Source organism: Artemia sp. Qi Xiang Cuo, chromosome 18, assembly GCF_049724085.1.
Source record: "Artemia sp. Qi Xiang Cuo chromosome 18, ASM4972408v1, whole genome shotgun sequence".
Taxonomy (NCBI): Eukaryota; Metazoa; Arthropoda; class Branchiopoda; order Anostraca; family Artemiidae; genus Artemia; species Artemia sp. Qi Xiang Cuo.
The window spans coordinates 8,659,841-8,687,756 of NC_142811.1; the positions used below are offsets into that span (position 1 = coordinate 8,659,841).

Here is a 27,916-nt window from a genome sequence, read left to right on the forward strand (position 1 = left end):
TTGTATTTCGGTATGCGTTATTGGGATTCTCGCTCTAGCCTTTATAAAGACTTTGCCAATAGAATGGGTATGTGTAAAAGTTGGCCCTGTCGACCATATCCATTTTGTAAATGTCGTAGGTTTTATATAAGTTAATATAGTTAAGTTTGTAGGCGATTCTCCACTAGGTTCGATCAATTCTGATACTGTGTTTGCCTTTGTTTCCGATATCGAAGACTGTACCTCTTTGGCCGGTGCCTCATATGTAGGTGTGGTTGTCGTGATATCTTTTTCATTTCCTTCTGTGGGATTTGTATATTCATAATCTTGTTGGGTATTTGAGAACTTGTTCTTTGCTTTGTCTTATTCTTCTGGGTTGGTATCTTGTATTCTCAGGGATATGTTGCTATTTTCCTTTCTTACTTTAGATTATGTCCGTTTAGTGACGTTGTTCTCGGCATGATTCTGCCATAGTTCTTTGAGAAAAGTCCACAGGCTTGGTAATTCGTTCAGCTTGGCGTAATTTCCCTCATAGAGTTTGCCTTTCCTCATCGTCATTAATTTAGGGTTTTCCATAGATCTCATTGCAGTAAAGTCTCTCGACAAGTATTCAATATTATTCGCTGACCTTTTCCTTCTGTCTTGTTTGGTGCTGGTTCCTAGTGCCATGTCAATATCTGCCATTTTCTTATCAAAGTCATCTACTACGAATTTTGATTCTAGTTTTGGGATGACTGGAATTGGGAACTCTTTATTATCTTTACTATGCATTATTTTACTGGTCTGCAATCCCTTATCCGATATTGGCTATTGAAATATCGATTCTTTGAGTTCATTCATATTTTTCTATAGTCTTGTTACTTTTTGGAACAAGGTTTCGAAGGGTTTGGGGTCCAATTTCATAAAAATTTTCCATGCATTATGGCTGGCTAGCAATGAATTTTCATGCTTAAATATTACTCCATGCTTTACTTTATCTTGGGCTGCTGCGTGAACAACGAGGATTATGATGACATTCTTTAGCCTCATCTCTTTGTTTGCTTCTAGAATTATTTCGATATTAATTTGTCTGTTTTCACAAAAACATTTTATGTTTTCAGAATAGTTCGTGTGTTTAAACTTTTAACTTGGGCTATTTTGTTATTCTAATTTATATTAATTTAATTTTTGAACTCTTTTATGGCATTGGCCAAACAAAACTGAATTGTAAGTGTAATATAGAATTTTCGGTTATGAATTACATTTTAGGGTTAGGATGGTTATGGGAGTCTTAGCTTTACTCTGGTTATGACAGGCACTTATGACTTGTTGGGGCATACCTTAAAGACTTAGTCAATAAGTACCATGTAACTTAGTTTTATATTATATTTTTTTTTATCTTGATAGGTCAAGAGTGATATATATATATATATATATATATATATATATATATATATATATATATATATATATATATATATATATATATATATATATATATATATATATATATATATATATATATATATATATATATATATATATATATATATATATATATATATATATATATATATATATATATATATATATATATATATATATATATATATATATATATATATATATATATATATATATTTTTTTTTTATTGTAAGCTATTCATTCATTGAGTAAATAATATATAAATACGCTGGTAACCTATTTTTATTACAAACCTTTTATTAAGATTATTATCGTTATTATAACTAGAATTATTAGGCTAAAACAAGGTGTACACTAGGTAGTAGGGTTATTACACTAAATATTGAGGTAAATGTATGGAATTAACCTTGCGTAGAATATACGCTTTTTCATTAATATTGATACATTTGTTATTATATTCTTCTTGAGAACGAAACTTTTGAAATAGAGATTATGGCTTTACTTTGTGACTTTATAATTTAGGTCAACTTCTTTGCCCCCCCCTCATTTTTTAAAATACTTTGTTTGTGTGCTTGAGACACAGAAGGGCCCCCTCCCCTCCAACTTTTTGGGCCCCTCCCTCCAACATTTTAGGTCCCTCCCACCGTTTTTTTACTTTTTTTGAAGTTATTTTTTAACTTTTTCTTATTATTTTTTTAACATGATATATTTTTCTTTTTTTTTGGTTTAGAGTTATAGTTTAGTTATAGTTAAGAGTTTTAGAGTTTTGAGTTTTAGCTTAGAGTCTTAGCTTAGAGTTTTAGTTTGAGTCAAAGTTTAACTTAGTTTTAGCTAAGAGTTTAAGTTTAGTTTCGTTTTAGTTAAGAGTTTTTGTTAAGAGTTGAAGTTTACATTAAGGTAACAGTTTAAGTTTAGAGTCTAGACCTTCAGCTTAGAGTCTAAGCGTATCGTTTTAGTCAGAGTTATAGTTTAGTTTTAGTTAATAGCTTATGGTTAGAGTTGTATTTTAGTTTTAGCTTAGAGCTTCTGCTAAGGGTTTAATCTTTGAGTATTAGCTTAGATTCTTTAAGTTAGAGTCATAGTTTATTTTATTTTTATTTAATAGTTTAGTTTAGAGTTGTAGTTTAGTTTTAGTTTAGAGTTTTATTTTAGAGTTATAGATAAAATTTTAGTTTAGGGTATTAGATTAGAGTTTTAGTTAGAACTATAGTTTAGTTAATTTTAGTTTAGAGTTGTAGTTTAGTTTTAGTTAGAGTTATAGTTTAGTTTAGTTTTAGCTAAGAGTCATAGTTTAGAGTTTAGAGTTATAGTTTAGTTTTGAGCTTTAGTTTAGAGTTGTTGTTTAGTTTTAGATAAGAGTTTTAGTTTAGAGTTTTAGTTTGATATTAGCCTACAGTTTTAGTTAGAGTTTTAGTAGATAAGAGTTTTAGTTTAGACTTTTGAGTTTCAGTTTATAGTCCTTCCTAATAGTTTTTAGTTTGAGTTATAGTTTAGTTTAGTTTTAGTTAAGAGTTTTTGTTTAGAGTTTAGAATTTTAGTTTAGAGTTTAGAGTTTTAGTTTAGAGTTTAGAGTTTTAGTTTAGAGTCTTAGCTTAGAATTTTAGTTAGTTATAGATTAGTTTAGTTTTAGCCTAGAGTCTTAGCTTAGAGTTTTTGTTACACTTTTAGTTTAGTTTAGTGTTAGTTTAGTTTTTGTTAAGAGTTTCAGTTTAGAGTTGTAGTTTAGTTTTAATTAAGAGTATTAGTTTTGAGTTTAGAGTTTTAGTTTTGGGTTTTAGCTTAGAGTTTTAATTAGAGCTATAGTTAAGTTAATTTTAGTTAAGAGTTTTAGTCTAGAGTTGTAGTGTAGAGTTTTAGTTAGTGTTATAGTTTAGTTTAGTTTTAGTTAACAGCTTAAGTTTAGAGTTTAGAGTTTTAGCTTAGAGTCATATCTTAGAGTTTTAGTTAGAGTTATAGTTTAGTTTAGTTTTAGCTAAGAATTTTAGTTTAGAATTGTAGTTTATTTTTAGTTAAGAGTATTAGTTTAGAGTTTAGAGTTTTAGTTTTGGGTTTTAGCTTAGAGTTTTAATTAGAGCTATAGTTAAGTTAATTTTAGTTAAGAGTTTTAGTTTAGAGTTGTAGTGTAGAGTTTTAGTTAGTGTTATAGTTTAGTTAAGTTTTAGTTAAGAGATTTAGTTTAGAGTTGTAGTTTAGTTTTGGTTAAGAGTTTTAGTTTAGAGGTTAGAGTTTTAGTTTAGGGTTTTAGCTTAGAGTTTTAGTTAGAGCTAGAGTTTTAGTTAGAGATATAGTTTAGTTAATTTTACTTTAGAGCTATAGTTTAGTTAATTTTAGTTTAGAGTTATAGTTTAGGTTTAGTTAAGAGTTTTAGTTTACAGTTTTAGTTTAGAGTCTTAGCTTAGAGTTTTATTTAGAGTTATAGTTTAGTTTAGAGCTTTAGTTTAGAGTTGTTGTTTAGTTTTAGATAAGGGTTTTAGTTTAGAGTTTTATTTTGCTATTAGTTTACAGTTTTAGTTGGAGTTTTAGTAGTAAAGAGTTTTAGTTTAGAGTTAAGAGTTTTAGTTTAGAGTTTAGAGTTTTAGTTTAGAGTCTTATCTTAGAGTTTTAGTTAGTTATAGATTAGTTTAGTTTTAGCCTAGAGTCTTAGAGTTTTAGAGTCTAGTTAAGAATTTTAGTTAAGAGTCTAGAGTTTTTGTTTGGTATTAGCTTACAGTTTTAGTTAGAGTTATAGTAGTTAAGAGTTATAGTTTAGAGTTTTAGTTTAGCTTTAGAGTTATAGTTTAGTTTTAGTTTAGAGTTTCAGTTAGATTTATAGTAGTTAAGAGTTTTAGTTTAGAGTTTAGAGTTTTAGTTTAGAGTTTTAGCTTATAGTATTAGTTAGAGTTATAGTTTAGTTTAGTTTTAGTTAAGAGTTTTTGTTTAGAGTTTAGAGTTTTAGTTTATAATTTAGAGTTTTAGAGTCTTAGCTTAGAGTTTTAGTTAGTTATAGATTAGTTTAGTTTTAGCCTAAAGTCTTATCTTATATTTTTTTGTTACACTTATAGTTGAGTTGAGAGTTAGTTAACTTTCAGTTAAGATTTTAATTTTATAGTTGTAGTTTGGTTTTAGCTAAGAGTTTTAGTTTAGAGTTTAGAATTTTAGCTTAGAGTCATATCTTAGAGTTATAGTTATAGTTATAGGTTAGTTTATTTTTAGCTATGAGTTTAAATTTAGAGTTGTAGTTTAGTTTTAGTTAAGAGTTTTAGTTTGGAGTTTGGAGTTTTAGTTTAGGGTTTTAGGTTAGAGTTTAGTTAGAGTTATAGTTAAGTTAATTTTAGTTTAGAGTTGTAGTTTAGTTTTATTTAAGAGTTATAGTTTAGAGTTTTAGTTTAGAGTGTTAGCTTAGGTTTATAGTTAGATTTATAGTTTAGTTTAGTTTTAGTTAAGAGTTTTAGCTTAGAGTTGTTGTTTAGTTTTAGGTAAGAGTTTTAGTTTATAGTTTTAGCATAGAGTCTTAGCTTAGAGTTTTAGTTAGAGTTATAGTTTAGTTTAGTTTTAGTTAAGAGTTTTAGTTTAAAGTTATAGTTTAGTTTTAGTTTAGAGTTATAGTTTAGTTTTAGGTATTATTTTTAGTTTAGGGTTTGGAGCTCTAGTTTTGAGTCTTATTGTAAAATTTTAGTTAGATTTATGGCTTAGTCTCTTTCTAGTAAAGAATTTTAGTTTAGAGTTGTAGTTTTGTTCTAGTTAGTAGTTGTAGTTTAAAGTTTTAGTTAAGGGTTTTAGCTTAGAGTTTTAGTTAGAGCTATAGTTTAGCTAATTTTAGTTTAGAGTTATAGTTTAGTTTTAGTTAAGAGTTTTAGTTTAGAGTTTAGAGTTTTAGTTTTAGTTAGGAGTTTTAGTTTAGAGTTGTAGTTTAGTTTTAGTTAGGAGTTTTAGTTTAGAGTTTTAGTTTAGGGTTTTAGCTTAGAGTTTTAGTTAGAGCTATAGTTTAGCTAATTTTAGTTTAGTGATATATTTTAGTTTTAATTAAGAGTTTTAGTGTAGAGTTTAAAGCTTTTGTTTAGTGTATTAGCTTAGAGCTTTTAGTAAGAGTTGTAGTTTAGTTTAGAGCTTTAGTTTAGAGTTGTTGTTTACTTTTAGATAAGGGTTTTAGTTTAGAGTTTTAGTTTGCTATTAGTTTACAGTTTTAGTTAGCGTTATAGTAGTTAAGAGTTTTAGTTTAGAGTTTAGAGTCTTAGGTTAGAGTTTTAGTTAGAGTTTTTGTTTAGAGTTTTATTTTTAGTTTAAAGTCTTAGCTTAGAGTTTTAGTTAGAGTTACAATATAGTTTATTTTAAGTTAAGAGTTTAGTTAGAAATATAGTATGGCTTAGTTTTAGTTAGGGGTTTTAGTTTTAAGTCGTTGTTTAATTTTAGATTAGACTATTGGTTTTGTACTTATAGTGTTATTTTATAATTTTATCTTAAAGTTTTTTGTTGGAGTTAAAATTTAGTTCAGTTTTAGTTTAGAGCCTAGAGTTTTAAGTTAGAGTCTTAGCGTAGAGTTCTAGTTAGAGTTAAGAGTTTTAATTTAGAGACTTAGCTTAGAGTTTTAGTTTAGAATGTTAGTTAGATTTATAGTTTAGTTTATTTTTAGTTAGGAGCTTTAGTTTAGATCTCACGTTTAGTTTTACTTAAGAGTTTTAGTTTAGAGTTTCCATTTTTAGTTTACAGTTTTCCTTTAGAGTTTTAGTTAGAGTAATAGTTTTAGTTTAGTTTTAGTTAAGAGTTTTAGTTTAGATATTGGAGTTTTAGTTTTGAGTCTTATCTTAAAGTTTTAGTTAGAGTTATAGTTTAGTTTAGTTTTAGTTTAGACTTGTAGTTTAGTTTTAGTTAAGAGTTTTAGTTTAGAGTTTTAGTTTAGGGTTTTAGCTTAGAGTTTTAGTTAGAGTTATAGTTTAGTTTAGTTTTAGTTAAGAGTTTTAGTTTAGAGTTTACAGTTTTAGTTTAGAGTCTTAGCTTAGAGCTTTTAGTTAGAGTTATGGTTTAGTTTAGAGCTTTAGTTTAGAGTTGTTGTTTAGTTTTAGATAAGGGTTTTAGTTTAGAGTTTTAGTTTGCTATTAGTTTACAGTTTTAGTTAGAGTTATAGTAGTTAAGAGTTTTAGTTTAGAGTTTAGAGTTTTAGTTTAGAGTCTTAAGTTAGCGTTTTAGTTAGAGTTTTTGTTTAGAGTTTTAGTTTTAAATTAGAGTCTTAGCTTAGAGTTTTAGTTAGTTATAGATTAGTTTAGTTTTAGCCTAGAGTCTTAGAGTTTTAGAGTCTAGTTAAGAGTTTTAGTTAAGAGTCTAGAGTTTTAGTTTGGTATTAGCTTACAGTTTTAGTTAGAGTTATAGTAGTTAAGAGTTATAGTTTAGAGTTTTAGTTTAGCGTCTTAGCTTAGATTTTTAGTTAGTGTTATAGTTTAGTTTACAGTTTTAGTTAGAGTTATAGTAGTTAAGAGTTTTAGTTTAGAGTTTAAAATTTTATTTTAGAGTCCTAGGTAATACTTTTAGTTAGAGTTCTAGTTTAGTTTAATTTTAGTTAAGAGTTTTAATTTAGACTTCAGTGATTTAGTTTATAATTTAGAGTTTTAGAGTCTTAGCTTAGAGTTTTAGTTAGTTATAGATTAGTTTAGTTTTAGCCTAGAGTCTTAGCTTAGAGTTTTTTGTTACACTTTTAGTTTAGTTTAGTGTTAGTTTAGTTTTAGTTAAGAGTTTCAGTTTAGAGTTGTAGTTTAGTTTTAGTTAAGAGTTTTAGTTTAGAGTTTAGAATTTTAGCTTAGAGTCATATCTTAGAGTTTGAGTTAGAGTTATAGTTTAGTCTAGTTTTAGATAAGAGTTTTAGTTTAGAGTTGTAGTTTAGTTTTGGAATAGAGTTTAGAGTTTTAGTCTAGGGTTTTAGCTTAGAGTTTTAATTAGAGCTATAGTTAAGTTAATTTTACTTTATAGTTGTAGTTTAGTTTTATTTAAGAGTTATAGCTTAGAGTTTTAGTTTAGAGTCTTAGCTTAGATTTTTAGTTAAATTTATAGTTTATTTTAGTTTTAGTTAATAGTTTTAGATTAGAGTTATAGTTTACTTTTAGTTAAGAGTTTTAGTTTAGAGTTTTAGCATAGAGTCTTAGCTTAGAATTTTAATTAGAGTTATAGTTTAGTTTAGTTTTAGTTAAGAGTTTTAGTTTAAAGTTATAGTTTAGTTTTATTTTGGAGTTATAATTGAAGTTTATGCATCAGTTTTAGTTTAGAGGTTAGGGTTTTACCTTAGAGTCCTAAGGTAGAATTTTAGTCAGAGCTCTGGTTTCATTTAGTTTTAGTTAGGAATTTTAGTTTATAGTTGTAGTGTAGTTTTAGTTTAGGGTTTTAGTTTAGTGTTTTAGTTTAGTGTTTTAGCTAGAGTTTTATTTAGGGCAATAGTTTGGCTAATATTAGTTTAGAGTTACAGCTTAGTTTTAGTTGAGAGTTATAGTTTATAGGTGATAGATCTTGCTTAAAGTCTTAGCGTATACCTTTTAGTAAGAGATGTAGTTTAGTTTAGAGCTTTAGTTAAGAATGTTTGTTTAGTTTTAGATAAGGGTTTTAGTTTAGAGTTTTAGTTTGATATTAGTTTACAGTTTTAGTTAGCGTTATAGTAGTTAAGAGTTTTAGTTTAGAGTTTAGAGTCTTAGGTTAGAGTTTTAGTTAGAGTTTTTGTTTAGAGTTTTAGTTTTAGTCTAGAGGCTTAGATTACACTTTTAGTTAGTTATAGATTAGTTTAGGTTTTTCTAAGAGTATACTTAGAATTATAGTTTAGTTTAGTTTTAGTTAAGAGTTTTAGTTTTGAGTCGCTCCTCAGTTTTATACAAGACTTTTAGTTTATAGTTTATAGTTTTAGTTTATAGTTTTTTCCTACAGTTTTTTGTTAGAGTTATAAATTAGTTTAGTTTTAGTTTAGAGTCTAGAGTTTTATGTTAGAGTCTTAGCTTAGAGTCTTAGTTAGAGTTAAGAGTTTTAATTTAGAGACTTAGCTTAGAGTTTTAGTTTAGAATGTTAGTTAGATTTATAGTTTAGTTTAGTTTTAGTTAGGAGCTTTAGTTTAGATCTCACGTTTAGTTTTACTTAAGAGTTTCAGTTTAGAGTTTATACTTTTATTTTAAAGTTTTGCTTTAGAGTTTTAGTTAGAGTAATAGTTTTAGTTTAGTTTTAGTTAAGAGTTTTAGTTTAGATATTGGAGTTTTAGTATTGAGTCTTAGCTTAGAGTTTTAGTTAGAGTTATAGTTTAGTTTTAATTAAGAGTTTTAGCCTAGAATTGTAGTTTAGTTCTAGTTAAGAGTTTTAGTTTAGAGTTTTAGTTCATAGTTTTAACTTACATTTTTTAGAGTTATAGTTTACTTTAGTTTTAGTTAAGAGTTTTTGTTTAGAGTTTAGAGTTTTAGTTTAGAGTCTTAGCTTAGAGCTTTTAGTTAGAGTTATAATTTAGTTTAGAGCTTTAGTTTAGAATTGTTTTTTTGTTTTAGATATGGGTTTTAGTTTAGAGTTATTGTTTGCTATTAGTTTACAGTTTTAGTTAGAGTTATAGTAGTTAAGAGTTTTAGTTTAGAGTTTAGAGTTTTAGTTTAGAGTCTTAGCTTAGCGTTTTATTTAGAGTTTTTGTTTAGAGTTTTAGTTTAAAATTAGAGTCTTAGCTTAGAGTTTTAAATAGTTATAGATTAGTTTAGTTTTTTTTAAGAGTTTAGTTAGAGTTATAGTTTAGTTTAGTTTTAGTTTTGAGTTGCTGCTCAATTTTAGACAAGAGTTTTAGTTTAGAGTTTAGAGTTTTAGTGTATAGTTTTTCCTTACAGTTTTTTGTTAGAGCCATAATTTAGTTTAGTTTTAGTTTAGAGTCTAGAGTTTTAAGTTACAGTCTTAGCTTAGAGTTTTAGTTAGAGTATAGAGTTTTAGTTTAGAGTCTTAGCTTAGAGTTTTAGTTATATTTATTGTTTAGTTTAGTATTAGTGTAGAATTTAGAGTTTTAGTTTAGAATTTTAGTTAGAGTTATAGTTTAGTTTAGTTTTAGCTAGGAGCTTTAGTTTAGATCTCTCGTTTAGTTTTACTTAAGAGTTTTACTTTAGAGTTTATAGTTTTAGTTTACAGTTTTACTTTAGAGTTTTAGTTAGAGTTATAGTTTTAGTTTAGTTTTAGTTAGAGTTTTAGTTTAGATATTGTAATTTTAGTTTTGACTCTTAGCTTAGAGTTTTAGTTAGAGTTATAGTTTAGTTTAGTTTAGTTTCAGTTAAGAGTTTTAGTTTAAACTTGTAGTTTAGTTTTAGTTAAGACTTTTATTTCAGAGTTTAGAGTTTTAGCTTAGGGTTTTAGCTTAGAGTTTTAGTTAGAGTTATAGTTTAGTTTAGTTGTAGTTTAATTAAGAGTTTTTGTTTAGAGTTTTACTTAGAGCCATAGTTTAGTTTAGTTTTAGTTAAGAGTCTTAGTTTAGAGTTTTAGTTTAGTTTTAGCTTAGAGTTTTAGTTTAGAGTATTAGCTTAGAGTCTTAGTTTAGAGTTTTAGTTAGAGGTATAGTTTAGTTTAGTTTTATTTAAGAGTTTTAGTTTAGAGTTGTAGTTTAGTTTTAGTTAAGAGTTTTAGTTTTAGTAATATTTATAGTTTGGTTTAGTTTTAGTTGAGAATTTAGAGTTTTAGTTAGAGTTATACTTTAGTTTAGTTTTAGTTAGAAGCTTTAGTTTAGATCTCTAGTTTAGTTTTACTTAAGAGTTTTAGTTTAGAGTTTATAGTTTTAGTTTATGGTTTTAAACTAAAACTCTAAAATCTAAACTAAAACTCTTATCTAAAACTGAGCAATAACTCTAAGGTAAAACTCTTAACTAAAACTAAACTAAACTATAATTATGACTAAACTCTAAGCTCAACCTAAAATAATCTATAACTAACTAGAACTGAATGATAAGACTCTAAACTAAAACTAAAACTCTAAACAAAACCTCTAACTAAAATTATAAGCTAAGACTCTGAACTAAAACTCTAAACTCTAAAATAAAACTCTTAACTACTATAACTCTAATTATAACTTTAAACTAATAGAAAACTAAAACTCTAAACTAAAACCCTTATATAAAACTAAACAACAACTCTAAACTAAAGCTCTAAACTAAACTATAACTCTAACTAAAAGCTCTAAGCTAAGACTCTAAACTAAAACTCTAAACTATAACTCTTAACCAAAACTAAACTACAACTCTAAACTGAAATTAACTAAACTATAGCTCTAACTCAAACTCTAAGCTAAAACCCTAAACTAAAACTCTAAACTCTAAACTAAAACTCTTAACTAAAACTAAAATACAACTCTAAACTAAAACTCTTAACTAAACTAAACTATAACTCTAACAAAAACTCTACGATAAGACCCTAAGCTAAAACTCTACCCTCTAAACTAAAACTCTTACCTAAAACTAAACTATAATTATAAACTAAAACTAAACTATAACTCTAAACTAAAATTCTTAACTAAAACTAAACTATTCAATTCAATTCAATTCAATTCAATTTATTCGAATAAAAACATAACACAAACATTAATAACAATAAAGATCCTAGAAGATAACTTGTTAAGGACCAAGAGAAAAAAAATTAAAGTAACACTGGCTGAGAGAAAAAAAAAATAGAAGAATAAAACATGGCTAATTAGAGCAAAATTGTTAAAAATGGAAATATTAAATTATACCATCAAGTTTTGTTACATTTTTATACAACTTGCAGAAACTTGTGGCTAGTTTAACACTGGAGGGAATTTTGTTCCATTGAATAATAGATTTGTAAATGGGAGATTGCTGGGCAGCACTAGAAATGCATTTAGGAATTTTAAAGGCTCTATTGGATGAACGGAGACAATGGGCTTCCGAATTATTAATATTATAATAGGTTAGGAGTTGAGGTGGAAGATTATTGTGGAAAGCAGAGTAAGCAAGCGATAAATTTAGTTTTTGTATGATTTGATCAAGTGGAGCTATGCCAAAATCTGAATACAAATCACGAGTTGGATATAGACGGGGAAGCCGAAAATCTGCTTTAATGGCGCGGTTTTGGGCAAATTTTAGTTTTTTAATGAAGGACCGTTTTGTATTTCCCCAAACTGATCCGCAATAAGAAAGGTAAGGAAAAATAAAGGAATAATAGAGGGTAACTAGGATGTCAGGAGGAAGAAAATAATTCACACGGTTAATCATAGCTACTTGTCTCAAAATTATTGCTGTTATGTAAGAAATATGATTAGAGAATGACAAGCATGAGTCAATAAATACACCAAGAAACTTGGCAACCTCCACTTGTGGGATGATGTCGGAGGAGTACCTGAGACCAAGAGCAGGTTGAATAACGTCTTTGTTGTAGGGGGTTCTGAATAACACTATTTGACTTTTTTGCTATTAATGGTCATGTTATTCGTAAGGCACCACGCCTGGACTCTGTTCAGAAGGACTTGGGCAGAGGTTACTGCCAATGGTAGATTGGTGCCAGTGATGAAGAAGTTGCTGTCATCAGCAAATAATACAGGATACACTGAAGGGCCCAGATCTATAACAAGATCATTGATATACAGGAGAAATAAAATAGGGCCTAGAACAGAGCCTTGCGGGACACCCCTCCAAACAGGTAAGGGCTGAGAGGATACTCCACCCAGGCTCACACTCTGTACCCTTCCAGATAGATAAGAATCAAACCAAGAGAGGGGAACACCACGAATACCGTAACTATTTAATTTGCTTATTAAAATAATATGATCGACCATGTCATAGGCCTTAGAAAATAAGCCCAATACAGTTTTTTTAAGGTCGAGTTGTGAGCGTATGAACTGTGTGGCGTCAATTAGTGCATGAGAAGTTGAGAATTTCGGCCTAAAGCCATATTGGTGAGGATAAATAAAGGAAACGGAGGGCTGGCTGCCAAATAGAAAGGGAGACAGACGTCTGAAGATAATTCTCTCGAGCAATTTGGATATAACAGGAAGAATTGAGATTGGACGATATTTACCTTTCTCAGTTGGATTGCCCTTTTTAAGAACTGGAATAACAATGGCTGACTTTAGTAAATCAGGGAACACTCCATGGGTTAAAGATAGGTTGGCAATATGCTTGATGGGCTCGTAAACAAAAGGAGATATGGTCTTCAGGAGCTTATTACTTAATCCAAGACAGTCAGGAGTAAAACTGTTAGGGAGAGAACCGATGATTTGAAGTACCTCATTGCTATCAGTTGGGCAGAAAAACATGGATCTAAAATTGAAGCAAGGGACTACAGCCTGTGAGGAGGAGTGGGAGTCAGTATGAGGAACATTCGAAAAATAATTATTAAATGCATCAGGTGCATGTAAAGGGTCAATTAATCTACCATTTGTGTCTTTAAGGCGAATAGGTATAGACTTTGATTTTCTATTTTTTGAAAGTATATCATTAATGGTGGACCATATCTTTTTCAGATTTCCTTTGCAATTGAGAATTGTTGTATAATAATAATTTTTCTTCGCTTCACGGATGAGTTTAGTGTATAAGTTTTTATAATGTTTATAATTAGATAGGTCAATATCACTACTGGTCTTACAGGCTAACTTATATAATTTGTTTTTACGATATGAGGAGACAATGAGGCTATGTGACATCCAGGGGCAAATAGGGATAGTTTTCAGGTTAGGTTTACGAATAGGAAAAGTTGAATGGATAATCTCACTTAGCCTTTGCGCAAAACCATTTGTGGCAGAATTTACCTCGTGACAATTTAAGACATCGGACCAGTCAGTGGTTCTTAGGCAATCGATGAAATGGTTTATATTTGTAGAACTGTAGTTTCGAGTAGGTGTTGGGATATTAATTCTAGACCGTAGAGGTAGTGGTTGCGAAGGTAGAGACAAGTAAATAGGAAAATGGTCTGACAGATCCTAAAATACTATATTTGAGGACAGGTCATTTCCCAGGGATGTGGATAAAAAAATGTTGTAAATTATTGTTTAAGTTGATCTCACAGGATCGAGTCTACTGGGGAAAAAAATTGTGGGTAGAAGACCACTCGCGGTTACCGATTAAAAAAAAGTGTCAGATTCAATATTTTTACCAACATTGAGTAGGTTGCAATTAAAGTCCCCAAGAACTATTGCCTTTTTATGGGGTAGATTAATAAATTAGAAAAATCATCAAATAGATTACAAAAATATGAGGTCGGAAATGGAGGAGGTTTATAAAATAAGGAGAGTATATAGGAATTTTGGCCGATAACTATGTTAACAATTAATGAATAAATACATCTGAGATTTATTTTTGTAGAGAAAAAAGATTCGCACTCTGATAGCCTGGTAAAATTTACATTCGAACGGATGTAAAGTGAGATACCACCAGAATACTTAGTCAATCTCCTGGGCATATGGATTATTTGGTAACCAGGGAGTAAAAAATCACTTGTGTCATCATTATCGGAAAGCCATGTCTCTGTTAATCCTATTACATCGAAAGGGCAGACACCATTAATTGAAATTAAATCTTTAAACTTGAGCCACTTATCCCGGATGCTTCTGATGTTGAAACAAAGAACATTAAGGGAATTATTATTTACTAGTTTTGGCTTCACATTAGTAGCAAAATCGAAAATATCAAGGTATTTACAACTAGCATTTGTTAAGGTACCAGGGGGGCTGCTTATAGGGTTGGCATGCTGATTATCATCTATATCTCAACTCTGGGGGCTGCTGGTTGCCTGGGGCCTGTTGGTGGTTCAGGGGCTGTTGGTTGCCTGAGGTCTGTTGGGGGACGGGGGACTCTTGGTGTCCTTGGGACTTGCATTGCTACAAAAGGGATTGGAAGTTGTTGCTCTTTTGCTATTCTTAGTATCTCTGCCCTTTGTTTATATTTGGGACAGCTTCCTTTATCTAGGGACTGGTGTTTGCCCTTACAATTAGTACATATTGGGTCAAATTGACAGTTTGACTCATTATGGTCCTTGCCAAGGCAAATCTTACAAATGTTGGAATCCTCTCTACAGTATTTATCTGAGTGACCAAGCTTTAGACATTTAATACACTGTAATGGCTTTTATTTGTAAGGCTTGAAAGATTTTTGTTGGCCAAAGAGGAACACTTTGTCAATATTAAATTGTCCTTGAAGCTCAAACAACACAGTTTTAAAATTTGAGGTTTCAGTGGTTTCGCGACCCAGGGTATGAGCACTAGAGACCGGAATGCATTCACCTTTTCCATTCATCAATGCTTCCTTCATGTCCGTGTTTAGAAATGATTTAGGGATATTGTAGAGCGCTATCTTTGTTTTTATTAGGCTTGGGGACCACAGGTGGGCTGTGACAACAACATTTTCAACACTTTTTAGCTCCATTACCTTTTTCAATGATGTGGGATCGTTCAAAAAGATATCTAGGGATCCTGATCTGTTTATATTCATATTAAAGTTGCAACGAATGGTCTTGAAGAGGGAAACTCACAACTTTGGTAGATCATGGTTGGTAAACAAGCAATTATCAGATTGGGGAACTAGTTGAATAATTACCGGGGAATCGGCTGGATTTATTGAAGAGTTGTTCGTGGTATCGGTTAGATGTATTATTGCTGAATCTGGTGGACTTTTTGTTCTTTGTTTTCTACGCTTAGCCGAGTTTCTATCTTAAAGCCTTCTTTATCTTTTTCAGTATCAGTTGTTGAGGGTGATGGACATTGGGTTGTATCCGTGTTTAGGGTATGAATACTCTTCAGAGAGGTCGCTGGTACATACGCAGTTGTAGGGGGGTTCTAGCAAGGACTTTTAAAGATGGTTGAAATGGTGACTTACTCATATCCCTATCAGGAGGTTGTTTTGGAGGCTGCTTTTTTCCAAACATTTGAGCTATTCAAACTCACAAATTCGAACACTAATTAGAAATTGTTTCACAATAAATTCAAAATAATCAACAATAACGAGAAAAGTACCTGTAATCTGGTTTAGTGTTTACTAATCAGTTGCCAAAAATTTAAATATTCACTATTTTAACAAAGTTAAATAGATTAATGGGTCACCTTAAGTCAAAGTATCCACAAGTCTTATCCAAGAGAGGAATTGTTCACGTTTTGTTCACAGGTTAGGTTGCAAAATTGCTGGTATCCAGATTCTAAATAATTCACAAGAGAAGTCTTATCAAAAACATGAATTAATCACGTTTTTGTACACAGGTTAGGTTGCGAAATTACAGGAATCACAGGAGAAGTGTCTCCTCTGAACTCTCAATCAAGACTGCTTAGTTTAGTTTTAGTTAAGAGTTTTAGTTTTAGTAATATTTATAGTTTGGTTTAGTTTTAGTTGAGAATTTAGAGTTTTAGTTAGAGTTATACTTTAGTTTAGTTTTAGTTAGAAGCTTTAGTTTATATCTCTAGTTTAGTTTTAATTAAGAGTTTTAGTTTAGAGTTTATAGTTTTAGTTTATGGTTTTAAACTAAAACTCTAAAATCTAAACTAGAAATCCTATCTAAAACTGAGAAATAACTCTATGCTAAAACTCTTAACTAAAACTAAACTAAACTATAACTCTAACTAAACTCTAAGCTCAACCTAAACTAATCTATAACTAACTGAAACTGAATGCTATGACTCTAAGATAAAACTAAAACTCTAAACTAAAACTCTAAGCTAAAACCCTAAACTAAAACTCTAAACTAAAACTCCTAACTAAAACTAAACTACAACTCTAAACTAAAACTCTTAACTAAAACTAAACTAAACTATAACTCTAACTAAAACTTTACGATAAGACTCTAAGCTAAAACTCTAACCTCTAAACTAAAACTCATAACTAAAACTAAACTACAACTCTAACCTAAAACTAAACTATAACTCTAAACTAAAACTCTTAACTAAACTAAACTAAACTATAACTGTAACTAAAACTCAATGATATGACTGTAAGCTAAAACTCTAAACTAAAAATCTTACCTAAAACTAAACTACAACTCTAAGCTAAAACTCTTAACAAAAACTAAACTAAACTATAATTCTAACTAAAACTCTAAGCTAAGACTCTAAACTAAAACTCTAAACTCAAAACTCTAAACGAAAACTCTTAGCTAAAACTAAACTACAACTCAAAACTAAAGCTCTTAGCTAAAACTAAACTAAACTCTAACAAAAACTCTAAGATATGACTCTAAACTAAAACTCTAAACTTTAAACTAAAACTCTTAATAAAAACTATACTACAACTCTAAACAAAAGCTCTTAACTAAAATAAAGTACAACTCTAAACTAAAACTCTTAACTAATACTAAACTAAACTAAAAGCGCAACAAAAAACTCTAAGCTAAGACTCTAGGCTAAAACTCTAAACTAAAACTCTTAGCTAAAACTAAACAACAACTCTAAACTAAAACTCTTAACTAAAACTAAACTAAAACTCTAACTAAAACTCTAAGCTAATACTCTAAACTAAAACACTAAACTCTGAACTAAAACTCTTAACTATAACTAAATTACAACTAGAAGCTAAAACCCTCAGATAAAATAAAATGTAAATCTAAACTGAAACTATTAACTAATATTAAACTAAACTATAACTCCAACTAAAACTCTAAGCTAAGACTCTAAGCTAAAACTCAAAAACTCTAAAACTCTTAACTATAACTCTAAACTAAAAAAAAGAAGAAAAATATATCATGTTAAAAAATAATAAAAAAAAGTTAAAAAAGAACTTAAAAAAAGTAAAAAAATGGTGGGAGGGACCTAAAAAGTTGGGGGCAGGGGCCCAAAACTTTGAAGGAGGGGGGCCTTCTGTGTCTCAAGCGCGCAAAAAAGTATTTTAAGAAAATGAGGGGGGGGGGGTTGGCAAAAAAAGTAGGGGGGCCTTGGGGTTGGGGTAGGGGATCATACAACACTGTTCAAATGCAACTTGTGTATTATAACGACCATGGAGTTTCATCCTAAATCATCCTCTAAAATGTCTCAAACTGTTTCACCCAAAAAATCCCTAAAATGTTGATTAATTTGTTTTCGCCCAAATAATCCCCTAGAAGTAATTTCCGAATGTTCCTTTGTTTCGGCATCTCTGCGCTGTCACATTTGAAATTCCCAGGAAACCATTTCCCGCGTAAAATATATTCAATCTGTCTTGATCTCGTTTGAATTCTCGAAAATATATCTAAGGTGTTCCTAGTTACACTATTGAGGTTTCAAAAGAATATTAATTTATCTCTGACACTAAAGACCAGAGAAGCCATATTTAAAAATAGAATATTAATTTATCTCTGACACTAAAGTAGAGAGGCCATATTATTTCTTAATCCCCTTATGATACATTAGAATTCCCCGTCGATTATGCAAATCAATTTCCCATAAATCCTGTCCCCTCGTGTCCCAGTCGATTATGCAATCAATTTCCCAGAAAACTAGTCTGATTGAATTCCCCGTTGTTTATGCAATCAATTTCCCAGAAATCTGACCCCTTCGTGGATCAATATCGAATTCCCCGTCGATTATGCAATCAATTTCCCAGAAATATGTCCCCTTAGTAGATCAATACACTTGGAAACATCCCCTGATTGAACTTGAAAAAGACACATGATCCTGTCCCGTTAGAATCGATAATTCCTCATTGATTATGTATTCAGTTTCCCAGAAATCTAGTCTGATCTTCGTAGATCAAAAACATTGTCCCGTTAGAATTCAGTGCGCATGTGCGTTGTACGTTCTGTATCCATTAGGCTTAGAAACATCCCCTGATTGACTTTGAAAAAGGTGTCATTGACCCTGTCCCGTTAGACTCGATTATAGATGGCAGCAGTGTGTTCGTCTCGTATGAAATTACCCATTCCTACTCCTAAGGGGATTATAAATTTTGGGGTCTTGGTTTTCATTTCTTTTTCATGTTAGGTTTAGAGTTTAGAATCTTCTCTTAATTTTCTTGTTATTATTTTTATAGGCGTCTCTTTTTCTTTGGTGTGTTTTCTTACGTTTCATAAATAATTTATTACCTAGGGATTTGTATTCCTCGGATTCAGGGTTGAATAAAAATTGTTTATGATATTGGATTTCCAATAAGGTAGCTGCTACGTATATAATGTTCTCCTTTGCTTTCGCTATTTATATGCCGTTGATATAGGTGTGATTAGCTCTACATCACCCCTTGCTAGAAATATTCCGTATCGATAATTGCCTTTTGAATTGGCCTCGATTCTGTTGTCATGATCTGAAAATGATCAGTTTATAATTACGCATATCTATACTAGTAGTTTTTATTCTTACTAATATAATTTTTTGTAAAAATATTTACCGTTTGCCTTCAGCACGAGAATTTATTTTGGATATAATGCAAATACACTGAAATTTGTTGAAAAATTTTCCCCTCCATTAAGAGTGAATCTTTATTTAACGGTTCCACAGCTATTAAAATTTTTATAGACAAGATTTTTTTTTATTAATCGTTATTATGAAACATTATTATTGGAAACCTTTTTTTGATTTTGCACTTACTAGGGGTATTTCCATCTGTCAGGTTTTTTAACTGTCTTACCCGATTGTGTTGTTACTTTTTCCTCGGTTTCTTGTGTTTTTTTTTCTTTTTAGGTTTTGCTAATGATATAAGATTAATTTTTTTATTGTCTTTTCAAGAATTCTTGACCCTTTAATTTTGTTTCTTTTGCATGCGCGGCCGCTGAGGTTGGTTTATATTTTCCTGTGTCTATAACTGCCATCTGATCTGATTCGCCGTCAGACTCTTCGGAACTTCGGATTTTCGATGATTCTGCATTAGAGCTCTTGGAAGCGGCACTTTGTGTCTTTGAGGTAGAACCTGCCCTTCCTTCTTAAATTTTTTTCCTCTGGAAGTAGAAAGTAGAAAGTAGAATTTCCTCATTTTGAATTCTCAACACGGGAGACTTGAAAGACTCTTGAGAGCTCTGACAGGAATCAAAAGTTTTTGCAGGGTTCCTCCATTGTTTGAATGCCATGTGTTCGGGGGGATGAGGGAATTTTTGCACTAGCGTCTTCCTCCATGAAGACCATTCTTTAGGCTTAAGCTTGGATATGTTTATGTCGTGATACTGTCATTGCTGGGCATCCTTGGCAGTTTGATTCAAAAAGCAATGTGCTTTGCCTCGTTTTTATGGGAAAATTTATTAAATCCATAGCTTCTCGTAGATTTGTTTTAATTGAATCTTTAGGAGGAGTTTTCTTTACAATATTACCCGGAGTTCCTACAGCTCTGTTTAATTCCTCCTCTAGGGATAGGGGTCTCTCTATTGGAGTTGCTGGTGAAACCATTTGATCTGGAAATCTTTTGGGAACCTTGCTACCGGGACTCTTCCCATTGGGGGGTTAGGATAAGCTTTGGGATTTTTTCTTAAGTTACACACTTCGCATTTATTTAAAAAGTCTTTAAGTTTTGTTAACGTCGACAGTACATAAGAATATTGTTTTAGTTTATGAAAGGTTTTAGTTATTCCTAAATGTCCACCTATATCTGCATGAAAGTATTCAAAGGCAGGTATTATTAAGTTTTGGGGTAATACAGGTATTATTGAGGTTTGGTTTCTATTTGCCTCAACTGTCGTAATTCTGCATAAGATTGCTTCGTCAAGATCATTTTAAAAATTATCTATTTCTTTTCTAAGAGTTTTGAAATTATCTGGTAACACATCATCGTTCAAAAAATAATTAATAAGTGCTAGACACATTTCATCCATATTTTGATTTCTTTTTATATTTTCCAAAGATAAGGGACAATAGTTATTCTTATTTTCTTCTGCTCCACCTTTAACTTTGTTTTTCTTGTATTCGCGTTCACTCTTAGTATTGGTAGCATTAATTTCGTCCTGGTCGGCTTCCGTTTTCCGTTTAATTAATAGTTCACTTATTTCCTCTGACATGTCGGCTTTTTTTGAAATAGTTAAGTTAACACTATAAAATTACACAAACACAACTAATTGACTCTTTTCACTTAACCTATTGAAGGGAGAACTACTTATCTCCTATGAGATCTTCTAAGAGGGTGTCCCTATTAATAACTTAGGGGTTCTAGGCTTAGACACTTTTTGTTATAAGTATGTATCTATCCATTGATTTAAAATGAAATAAAAAAAATTCTGAAGCATAACTAGTTCGCGTGTTTTCCTCCAAGTTTACGACCGCGTGACTTGCGCCGCTTATAACCGCACCACTTGTAAGGGAGGAAATGAAATAGGTCAATGTAATAGGTCAAGAAATTCCCTATACATCAGTCTAGGAGCGTAACCGCACTTCCTAGTGTCATCTGCTTGCTAAGTACCTCTCATATTGCGTAGTAATCAAATTCCCTGAGAGAGCGTTTACCAATGGAGTAAAGTTGAACTAGTTACCTACTTTGTAGCGAGATACAGACGTATTCCAAAGGAAACGCATATAAGAAAGTAATATATTTATTGAGAATTACATCTGGATATACAGCAATTTACAAATATAGACAAGCTTCAAATCAATCGTTGCATACCGATTAATCTTTCCTCGGTCCTTTCTCTATTCTTAATGATTTCCGAATGATTTCTACATTCATAATGATGCGGAAAAACACTTTTTCCTTACCATATAACACGGGTTTTTATTCTGAGCATTCACAACTATTTCACGATTGGCCCAACTCCTGTTGGAGGATTTCCCACCTTATTCTTATGCTGACAAAATACGACTATTATGCTGACTGACAGTCCAATAGTTTATTCGCAATATTTTGATCATTAAATGCTCACATTCCTAAGAGATTTTCAAACTTTGTATAAAACAATGCCGTATGATTTTTGTCAAGTATTTTCGTGAAATTCGAAACCCGTCTCATTTGCTCTGTACCGCAACTCAACCAGCAGCTTTTTTACATCTGTCTAGAGCCTTTGAGAATACATCTCTATTGTTCTGTAAAATAAAGCGTGTGGAATTCTGCGAAGTATTACAAAGTCCGCTTGGAATTTGTCAAGCTCTTATGCAGATATAATCATCTTTTTTTTACTTAGTACTTTAAAGAGAATAATTGTGGTTTTTCTTTCCCTGTTAGGAATTTAGATGAAAGTCTGAAATTAGATTTAAACTCAATTAAGGGGAGTTTAATTTATATCGGAAGTATTTTTTGGAAGGAAATAAGTTTTTCATATTTTAAGTACATATTTTTATTCACGGTACATCTTGTTTGAAATATATAGAGATTTTAAAAAACTATACGATTATAAAAGACAGCGATTTCTGCTATTATTATTGCATTTATTCTGCCGCAATACTGCAAAGATTTCTGAACTTCTCATATAATAATATTTTAGTTATTTTTGATTCATGAACTTTAAGGTTAATACAAGAAAATTCTTCGAATTTCAGGGGTCAATACCCGGCCTACCAGTAGTAGACCCGTTCAAAAACAAAAGCCAATTCATGTTCACCTTGACGGGAGGGGGGTAAAACCCTCATCACAAAAACTCCGCATGATTACGTATTTCAACGCTCCTGCGTTGTCCTAGTGCCCCGCTGGCACTGGAGAAAAAAAGAAGGCACATTAGGGTTTCCAGCTCTTTTTTTGAGGCTCCGAAAGTGTGTTTTTGTAATTTAATTTTACTGTTAGGATAAACATAAATAGCACACATTTTCATTCCTGACTAAGTTTTGAGTTTGAGTGAAAATATTGCTTCATTAGGTTTTTTTAATTCATGTTTTAACTTACACATACCAAGGGAACTGGGAGATTCTAAGCATCCGGTTGACGATTTTTGGCCGTGGAGATTTCAACAGTATACGACACAAAATTCGTATTTTGGAGCCATAGGCCGCCATAGGATGATGCTGCTAAGAAAAAATATGCTATGTATATAGGTGTTAGCATTAGCTTTCAAACGAGCTCTTAAACTCCTCTTTACGATGTATTGATGCCCAGGTAGTGCTTGAAAAATAAAAAATATAAAAGAGTTACATCAGAATTCTAAAGTATTTTGAAATTCTCGAAAATTTGTTTTCGTAATTAATTTTTACTGTTAAGATAAGTACAAATAACAGCTTTTAGTCCAAAATCAAATTTAAATGATTGTTTTTTCAGGCAGTATTTTTTAGAATGAATTTCTTAGTTTTCACTTAGACTTATTAAGAGGACTGGGAGGGGGACTATGCCAGAAGGGGAGCTTTAAGGCTCGATTTGAGAGTTACTGACTATGGAAAGTATTATGGTACCCTTTTTATGTACCATATGGTACTTAAAGTGATCAAGACGAATAGACAAAAGCTCTTAAGTATGATCAAGAGCTTGAGAATGAGTGATTAAACATCTCTCTTCGATTTTGCAATAGCCTGCTAGTTCTACTAGTCAGCAGACGATGTATGAAACTTACTAACCGTAAAACGGTTCAGCTCTTATTCGCAAGAGAAGCATGTCAAATATTCACCACCGTGAAGATTTTTTTTTGCCATTCGACAACGGGAAAACTGGCTGCCGAGGTGATATTCGAGTTTAAATTATTTTGTTTATTGAAACAAGGAAACGACATGAAATCCGGTCGCTGAAGATAAATTGTAGTCTAAATTATTTTACTATATTATAATTATAATTATTATAATTATATTATATAATTAATTATATAACAATTAATTAATAAAATAATTAATTGTATTATATAATTGTATTATATAGTTACAATTATAATTATTTTCATTTATTTAAATAACGCTTTGAGAAGTAAGTCAATTATTTGTCAACATGAAGAATTGTTTTTTCATTGAAATCCAAGCGCTTAAGCAAGATCGAACTCCGAATTGCTTTCTTATTTATTTCAAATAAAAATTTGTCGGCCAAAAAATGATTCAACTCTGATTTGAAAGAGAAGCGTGTCAAAAATTTGCCTGCAGTAAGAATTTTTCTTCTTTAGCTGACGACGTGAAATTCAGCCTCTGAAGCAAAATTCGAATCCAAATTGTTTTACTGTATTTTTTTAAACAACACTTAGTCTGCCAGGGAAATTATTCAACCCTGATCCGAATGAGAAACAAGTCAAATATTTGTTTACGCGAAGACAATTTTTATTGGAAGACACGAAATATAGCCACTTTAGCCAAATTGGATTTATTAATTTTGAATAAAGCTTTGCGGGGTGGTAATACAATTCAACCCCTATTGAATCATCAGCCCGCACGAAGAAATTTTAATTCAAGGACGACTTGAAACCCCGCCGCTTGGAATTCGAGCCGAAAATGCTTTATTATTTAAGACGATTTTTATTTTGAAACGGTTCAACTAGGATCCAGTTAAGAAGGGAGTCAAATGTACGTCGACACGAATAAATTTATTTCCTTGGATGACGCAAGACCTAGCCATTGAAGCAAAATTGAATTCACCGATTTTCTATTGAATTACTTTGACTTATATCCCATCCGGCCTTTGAGGCTGTATTGGGGCTTCTTCTCTTGTCACTAGTAGTTGAATATGGCGACGGTATTCGGTTCTATATGGCGCAAGACGCAGGAGTTGGGTGAGGTTCTGGCCATTTAAGTTGTCGTACCATCTCTTCCGAGGTTGGCCACGAGGTCGTGTGCCATGTACCCGTCCTTCAAACGTGATTTTGGGGAGTTGATTTGATGACATTCGTTGGATATGACCAGGCCAGCGGAGTTTCTGACTTCTAATTCGGTCCATGATAGTGTGTGAGCAGTGGAGGAGTTTACGGAGGTCATCATTGGATACTCGGTTGATGTAGGTGATCCCTGCTATGCGACGGAGACATTTTGTTTCCAATGCGGAGATTCGCCTTTCGTCATCAGCTTCGATCAGATGTCGATTAATTTAATATCCAATTGGCCCAATTTGTAGAGATAACTAAAACAAAGCTAAAAAGATTAATTAGTAGGCTCCTCCTAAGATTGAGAGGGCAAGCTTTAACCTTCCTAAAGAAAATTGAAAATACTGTAGAGGAAGATAACAATCTCCCAATAAATTCGGTAAACAAATTACTAAGAGCGTTCCGAGACAGATTTATCGAAAAAAGTTCAACAAATAAATTAAAACACGGGACAGTATGCTTTGATCAAACAAAAAATGTGCGAGAATATCTACATAGTGTGAGGGTTGAAGTCGAAGCAAAATTTGGAAAAGGTTCAGGAGAATTGTATGAAAAAATTATATTACATGCCTTTTTACAATGGCTTACCCCAAAATTATATCGAATGGTAATATCCAAAAATATTCAAACGTTAGGCCTGACAATTCAGGAGGTGGCACGAATGATGGAAATTGACACGATTGTAGCAAACCACAATAATTCAAGAATAAATAGCATAGGCGAATCAACCGCAAGACCGTCAAATGAGATTTCCCCAACTTTCTTTTCAAGGGATAATTCACCAGTGCCAAACAAAAATAAAACACAAGAACCCAGTAGGCTGAAAGCGTACAGTTCAAAATTTTCAAAATTTTCAGCCTACTAAACCAATTAATTATGGAAACAATTCAACAGTAATAAGATGCTATACGTGTAACCGTCCCGGACATATCACGAGAGAGTGCCGTTCTAGGATCGGGGCCGTAACTGATTCGTCATTCCCGACGGCACCAAATTATGGCAACCATTTGTTCGGGAGAACAAATTTAAATGCCAGTGGCGCACAAGGGTATAGGCGTGGAGGAATACACCTAACATTACCTCACAATGCTTACTAACAGAATTTGTATACATCAAACCCGCAAATATACACGAACCGTCCCTCCAACAGACAAAATAATTATCGATTCCAAAACTCAAAAACTCGGCAAAACCATCATAGTGCAAGAATAGTATATTCCACGAGATTCAATAGAAATACAGAAAACTTACCGACGGAGAATGTTAATTTTTCGATAACGCGAAATGAACAGACGTTACGCGGGTTGGGAAGAAATCCGAACCACCGTAATAATACATGGCAGCATCGGCAGACGAATATCAATAAGCTAGCCAGTGATGAGCATCCCACTGTAGCCATGGAATCTCTATTGCAAGCACCAACATATGAAATAAACCCGCAGGGAAACGCATCAGGCCCCTCAGAAGAATAAAATGGACCCAGAATCTTTTATAAGTCCTACCCAATAATAGTACCGTCTTTTAGTGAAAATAATAACATGTTACCTATATTTAATGATTTTTGTTTGGCTAATATTTACTTTAAAGCCCTAGTCGACTCTGGCGCGACAGTTAACATAATAAATTCATGCGTATTTAATAAGTTACGTTCGCATATTAAGCGACGGAAGAATTTTAATATTCCCAATTTAACTAGCGTAACAGGGCATAAATTAGATGCAAAAAGTTCAATTCGCCTGGATGTGAAAAAGGATAATAGAATTTTTCCAACAAATTTTATAATATTCAAAAATTTTCCATATGAAGTCATTATAGATGCTAATTTTTTAAAGTCAAATATTGTATTATTAGACGTAGCGAATGAAAGGCTCGTATACCCGGCAAATTCTTCTCCCCTACCCGTCGGCGTGAAAAAGGATAATAGAGTAGGAGAAGAGGATGAAACAGTGAATAGAATACAATCTTTTGAACCTCATTCCTCGCCACGAAGAGGACATTGTATCGCCAGAAATTTGCCCTCCTCCCAGAATATGGAAGTAAATTTAAATAATAAGTGGATTGAATCGGTAAAAATAAAAACAGGAGATATGCGACGATATAGATCGAACGAAATCAAGGAAATAGTGGAATTATAGAAAAAAGTAGTAAACCCCAACGTATTTCATACGCAACCAACGTTATTGGCGGAAGACATGACGCAATACAGCGCCAGTCTAAATTAAATAGACAATAAAAATGAAGAGAAATATTACGGGTTTGCAATACAAAAATCTTAGAGTTTACATAACCATGTATGTTTATGTGTCGTAGGCAGCGCGCTAGCGCTACCTAAGTAAAGAACGGTGTGGGCACAATGTGTTGTTTTTTTGTTTTTTCTCCATACCCGGGCACTTCGTACCGAAGGAGTCGTCGTAGAAACTTAAAAAAGGGCTCATTCGATTAGAAATTGGAGTGGCTAGTGCCCTTTTTAATAGTCGAAAGTGATTGGAGGGCAACTAGCCCCCCCACGCCCATTATTCCCCCAAATACGTCCAATCAAAAGTTTGAGATAGCCATTTTGTTCGGCGTAGTTGATTTCCAGATAGAAAATATCTTTTTGAGGAGGACACTCCTCCACAACCCACGGGGCAAGGGTGTTAAGTTATGCCCTGAGGGTATATAAAGTTCTTATAGAAGGTATTGTCGTAGAAACTTCAAAAAAGGCTCATTCGATTGTAAATTCAATGGGCTAGTGCCCTTTTTAATAGTCGAAAGTGATTGGAGGGCAACTAGCCCCCCCCCCCCGTCCTTCATTCCCCCAAACACATCCAATCAAAATTTTGAGATAGCTATTTTGTTCAGCGTAGTTGATTTCCAGATATAAAATATGTTTTTGAGGCTGACACTCCCCAAAATCCCTCAGGGGAAGGGTTTTAACTGATGCCCTGGGGGTATATAAGGTTTTTAAAGAAGGTGTTGTCATAGAAACTTCAATAAAAGCTCATTCGACTGGAAATTCAAAGGGCTATTGCACTTTTTATTAGTCGAAAGTGATTGGAGGGCAACTAGCGCCGCCCCCCCACTAGTTGATTCCCAGATAGAAAACATATTTTTAAGGAGGACACTCACCCACAACCCTCATGGCAAGGGTTATAAGTTATGCCCTGGGGGCATATAAGGTTTTTATTTAAATCTTTGTCGTAGAAACTTGAAAAGGGGCTCATTCGATTTGAAATTCAAAGGACTAGTACCATTTCTTATAGTCAAAAGTGATTTGAGGGCAACTAACGCCCCTCTCTCGCCCACCTTTGCCCAAAACACATCCAATCAAAATTTTTAGATAGCAATTTTATTCAACGTAGTTAAAAGTTTTGGAAATTAGGCCTTTATGAATGACAAACCCTCCCCCCAAAGCCCTCAGGGCAGAGGTTTTAAGTTATACTCTGGGGGCATATGAATATTTTATTGAAAGTGTTCTTGTTGTAACTTCAAAAAGGCTCATTCAATTGGAAATTGAAAGGGCTATTCCCTTTTTAATAGTTGAAAGTGATTGAATAGAGACTAAAGCCCCTCTCACGCCCACCATTTTCCCAAACAGATCCAATCAAAATTTTGAGGTATTCATTTTGTTCAACGTAGTTGAAAGTCCTGGAAATTATGTCTTTTAGGATGGTAACCCCCATCAGAGCCCTCAGTGCAAGGGTTGAAAGTTATGCCCTGGAGGCATACCCCTATGCCTTCCCAAGGCCAGAACAAAATTTGTACTTTACGGAAAAATACAAATAAATGTGTATTCTCAATTTAATATACATATACTTATATTTAGTAATCAAAATGTTAATGTTATTTGATTTATTAAAGTTATAAAAGTAAAAAACATTTGTATTTTTTCAGTAAAATGCAAATTATGTTCTGGGCTTGGGAAGGCACAAGGGTTTCGCGCCCAACTTATGTTAATTTCCGCTCATTTTGAGTTTGACTCGGTTAATTATTGTAATTTTTGCTCGTTTTGGGTTTCATTTATTTATCAATGCTG

The 27,916-nt window shown here is 31.9% G+C and overlaps 1 protein-coding gene across 3 annotated transcripts in view; it reads left to right on the forward strand.

Annotated features, from left to right (window-relative positions):
• Positions 1 to 27,916, forward strand: part of LOC148941169 (secretion-regulating guanine nucleotide exchange factor-like) — a 74,437-nt gene that overhangs the window by 32,390 nt on the left and 14,131 nt on the right. The window lies entirely within an intron of this gene.